This window comes from Frankliniella occidentalis, unplaced genomic scaffold (assembly GCF_000697945.3).
Source record: "Frankliniella occidentalis isolate FOCC.00 unplaced genomic scaffold, Focc_3.1 Scaffold521, whole genome shotgun sequence".
NCBI classification, from domain to species: domain Eukaryota; kingdom Metazoa; phylum Arthropoda; class Insecta; order Thysanoptera; family Thripidae; genus Frankliniella; species Frankliniella occidentalis.
This window is the reverse complement of record NW_026267638.1, coordinates 81,695-86,673: the sequence shown is the minus strand read 5'-3', so window position 1 is coordinate 86,673 and position 4,979 is coordinate 81,695. Positions and strand designations below refer to the sequence as shown.

General features: G+C 44.7%; 1 long non-coding RNA gene across 1 annotated transcript; it reads left to right on the top strand.

Moving 5' to 3' along the window:
- Positions 1–909: 909 nt before the first annotated feature.
- Positions 910–2,209, top strand: LOC113217049 (uncharacterized). Its single transcript, XR_008012141.1, has 3 exons — positions 910–1,058; positions 1,509–1,963; positions 2,046–2,209. It is a non-coding gene; the product is annotated as an uncharacterized LOC113217049 (long non-coding RNA).
- The last annotated feature ends 2,770 nt before the right edge of the window (positions 2,210–4,979 follow it).

Below are 4,979 nucleotides of genomic sequence, written 5' to 3'. Positions count from 1 at the left end.
TGCAACCGTCCACTTCGAGGCCAAGAAGACCGGGTTCCCGGAGGTGGGCACTATATGTGCATACGCCAAACTGTAGCCCAATTCATTCTTATGAAAAGGGTCTTTCGTTTATATTGCTGCGATTCGTAGTTTTTTTAAAATAAAATATCTCCCAAACCCTTGTATTTCACAAGTCTGCCCCCTTAAGTAATGTTATGGTTAAAGACTTCTTTGTAAGTGCCATGTGTACCTTCTTGCACCTTTGAAGATTTTATCTTTATACCAGCTTTTCATTAAGTTTAGGAACCATTCTCTCCTGAGTTTGTTGTTTTGCATTCTACTTTGCTCTCTAACGGCTTCGGCTCCTTATTAATTTTTAACTAAAATATTTGTTTGTCTTCAGGTTTTCTTGCACTGCAATAAGAAAACTGATTCAAAATTAAATTGTAATGTCATCTTTAAGCCCAATGGTAGTGATTTCACTTTCTCTCAACCTGTTTGTTCCATCATTAGTGGGATCTTTTGTTGACACGCTGCGTACTTGGTTAGACCAGTTCACTTTGAGAAGCGCAAGCTTATAATTCAGAATTATATGTTAATTTGACACTGGTCATTGAAGAGGTTAAGCTGAAGGTATTTAACAGTCTACACATATCACACGAAAGTTTTACTGACTTTAACGGGAACAGGCACTCGACTTTCTTGCAGCGTGTCAAAACGTCTAATGTGTGATATTAACTAGTAAGATCTACAAGTCAACGAAAACTTAAGATACGTTTCAGTAATTTCCCTCTGAGATAGCTCAGAACACAGCTGTTTAGAACCGTCTGCTACGAACGCTGTTGCCAATTCCTTAGAGACATGCTTATTCACAGTGTGAGTGGCAATAAGCAGTATGAGAACATACACGGTACCCACAGACGGAACAACCGTGGCTGTCTTGTCATCTGGTCCGAACTTTAGTTTAGGCGTTTCTCTTTGTTACACTACGCGCTTGCTTTGTCTCAGGTCAAGTCGTCATTGAATTGAACCCATAAAGTTACGCTTTGTACCTCGATCTACTGATAACTTAATCTTCGGTAAGGAGTGATGTGGTTTATGAACAAAGAGATGCATTACAATTTGTGGAAATTACCAACATTAAGAATTTACATACAAACCTGCTAGCATTTTGATAATTTGCTGTTGCTGTACTTCGATTACGATACGATTATTTTCTATTTTGTGCTGCCTGACGTTTGTTCCTTAACTGAAATTTAGACTTGTTAAGTCTTTTACTTGGAGAGGAACTGATCTTTAAATTTACCTATCTAACCCAGCGATTGATGTTAATTATAAAAGATAACTGTATCCCTTGATACATGTTTTGTTAGTAATTGTTGATGTTCATTTAAATCTATACAAATATATGGGGTAAAGCTAATTTTTGGCAAATATTGTCGCAAAGATATGCATATCATAAAATTCTGAATTACAATTCTGTATCCCTCTGCAGCTTCTTTTACAGGATTTGTAATTTATGGTTTCAGCTACCATGGATCACAGGTGTCGCCCTCCTTTCTATCCACCTTTCTATCCACCCTCACGCCCTCCTTTCTATCCACCCTCACGCCCTCCTTTCTATTCACCCTCACGCCCTCCTTTCCATCCACCCTCTCCTCGCCTTCCTTTCCATCCACCCTGTCGCCCTTCTTTTTATCCATACTGTTGCCCTCAGTTTCAACCACCCTGTCGCCCTCCATACCCCTCTCATTCCGCACCTCCCTTCTTCCCATGTTCCCAATTCCCCTCCTGCGCTCATTCTGGATTATCTCATCATTTCAACCCTCATACGAGATCAGTGTCCACCCAAACTCGACTGGAACGTCCCAATACTGGCACTGAGATTAGTACCCAAACTGGTACTGAGACTGGTTCCCAACTAACTAGCAGGGCTCTGAGTTGCAGCTCCATCATCGTGGTCAGCACAGATTCAATTAATCATGTAAGTATGTGCCCCATTCTGTATAATTTGTGCATCAATCTCACTTATTCAATATTAACATGTAAACTTGGTGTGCTGCTAGGACAAAACAGTGTTCACTTTCGAACACCAATACGTACTTCCCCGAAAGTCTGAACGGCAGCAGAAAAAGCTAACATCTGATAATGACGAGAGGAAGACTTGAAGTATTCCCTGGGATTCCTCCAACTTTGAACTGTCTGCATTAAATCAGTACAGTACTCACGACTTTCAATGATTTATTCTCCCTCTAAATACATTTTCTCAATAATTCTATTGAGTTAAAAATATCAATATGCCGGTAACAAAAATAAATATCTGTGGTTTGAACCTCGGTGACCTCCGCGAAGAGAGAGCCTCAGACTAAAGGTTCGAGTACCGTTCCTCCTTGCCACGGCGCCGGCAGGGATCAGGGCCAGGGCCTCGGCCAGGCCGGCTGTGTGCTGCTGCAGGGGACGACGTGGAGCTCACGAGGGGCAGCAGCTCTTCCGCGTTCACCTGAACACGGCGCTCACAGGTGCAGCTGGGGCCGCGCGGCGCCGGCGGTGGTCAGGGCCTCGGCCAGGCCGGCTGCGTGTTGCTGCAGGGGACGACGTGGAGCTCACGAGGCGCAGCAGCTCTTCCGCGTTCACCTGGACACGGCGCTCACAGGTGCAGAAATTTTCGCCCAACGGGCTCTACTTTGATGAGTTACTCCTTAGGAAATGGTAAAAAATCATTTTTTGTGGGACCCGTCTCGGGTGTCAGCACCGCAGGCCTAGCTGTATGTGCGCCAGGCGCGTTGCAGCGTAACAGTGTTTCGTGAGATATCGCGAAGCCTGTTACTCGAGACGTGGTCCTGGCGTACGTCTACCTTGTGGTTCATAACGACTCTGAAATTCTCAAGTCGCTAGCTCAATTCGTTCTCGAGTTATCGTGCGGACAGACACACACACACACACACACACACAGAGAGAGAGAGAAAGTTATTTCCGACCAGACGGAGTGCTAGGTAGATGCACGCCACACCACGTCTCGCGTAACGGGCTTCGCGATATCTCACGAAACACTGTTACGCTGCGACGCCCCTGGCATCCATCTACATAGGCCTGCGGCGCTGACATCCGAGTCGGGCAAAAGACAGAGTCGTAGATCGGCCTTCGGCTCCAAAAGGCACACATTTTACCGCCAAGATTTTATTTCGACGAGTTGCCCATCCAGAGACCATCAAATATCGGATAAACAACATTGAAATGATTTGGGGTCATTTTCGGGGTTCTACTTTGACGAGTTACGTCTTAAAACGAAGAGATAAAATATTGCTGAAAATAAGTAATATTTTGGGTTTTTCGTTTTTGATTTTATTGACGAGCCAATTTTTCAGCTAGAGGGCTTAAAATCAATACAGTTCTTGCTTTTTATGATACAAAGTCACACTAAAAATTTCCTACCTAGCTCAAACCGTTCTCGAGTTGTCGTGATTACAGACAAACAGACAGACACACAGACAGACACGAAACTTTTTGATTACTAGGTAAATGTACTATCGCTATCGCTCAGCCAATCACTGGAGTAACAGACTTCGCTATCGCTCAGCCAAATAGGCTTCGCTAATCCCTCAGCCAATAACACTTACTCGGGAAGCTCCAAATCATCGTCAAAACCTTCAAAAATTTCTACATGCTTACGCACATTTTTTGCCGCCAGTGTGAGGAAGCTACTCAGGTTTTCGTTTAGTTCGAAGTCAGTGTAGGCGTCTTTAATGTCTTGGTCAAAAAGTAGTCCCCTGTGGTTGAATTGCTTCTTGTTTAGTCTCTTGGTGTTGTGTTTCCTAGTCTTGTGTCCAGTCTCTAGTGTGGTGTGAAGGTTGTGATGTTCCTCGTGCTCCATACGTCGTAAGTGCTGTGGAAAGAAACGAAAAAAATTAGTAATCAGGACAAAGAAAAGTAAGGGGGCGGCATACCCAGTGAAAAGTTTGAAAACTTACTTAAAAGTTTCCAAAAAACTGGGACGGCCATAGTTATTGAGCATGGTGTTAAGTTTTCTGTGGAGTGACTCATGCCCGCTCGTCGTATGGAAGTGACGTTTGCGGAGTGAGAACACCTCTGGCTTGTTGCCGTCAATCCATTCTTTTCTGAAGTTGGTCAGGAATACTAGTAGCTTAGTGAGCTCGTCGGGCGTCGCGTCCTTCGGGTCAGTTGTCCGTCTAACGATCATGTCGAATGCTTCCCTAATGTATTTAGCTTCCGTTCGAACCTGAACAATTGCAATTTCCACTTGTGCTTCATGACTTCTTAGGAACTCGAGCCACTTGACTTGATGGGGGCCGAGTGTGTCTTCGGGACCTTTCACTTCGACGAACAAACTCTGTCGACAAACAACAACGACCACATCGTTACTTCCTGTATTCTGCACAGGTTTTTGGCAGTGGTTCCGGGGGCGAAGACGTGTCTTGACTTGTTCAGGTATGGTCGAATTTTGTATGTGTCGTCGCCTTGCACAACGTCGTCCTTTTAGTCCCAATAATTTCTTACTGGTGGAAACAAGAGACTCCTCTCCAGGGGCGCCTACCTTCTTTCTTTACCAGGAGTGTAGTAGTTACAGTAGGAGAAGCTTATCTGGCACAACCAATCTTTAACTCTCACAGCCAATTATAAGCTACTGCAGCTGCGCGACGCACTCCTGATGCTCAGCTCGGCTCAGCTCTCAATCCGCAGGCAGTGAGAGGGGGCAAAATTCCCCTAGGAATTTCTTATTGAGGGGTAAATTATTCCTAGGGTCATTAAACCCCCCTCATCCCTTGGGGGTACGATTCTTCTAGGGATTTCTTACCGGGGGGTAAAATAACCCTAGGGATAATTTACCCCCCTCGGCCGCGAGGAGGTAATAATCCTCTAGTGATTTCGTACCGGGGGGTATATAGTCCCTAGAGTAATGTTACCCCCTGACAAAATCCTCGGGGGTATATAAACACTAGTGCGCAGTTACCCCCGGTAAAAATTCCCTAGGGAAATATTAC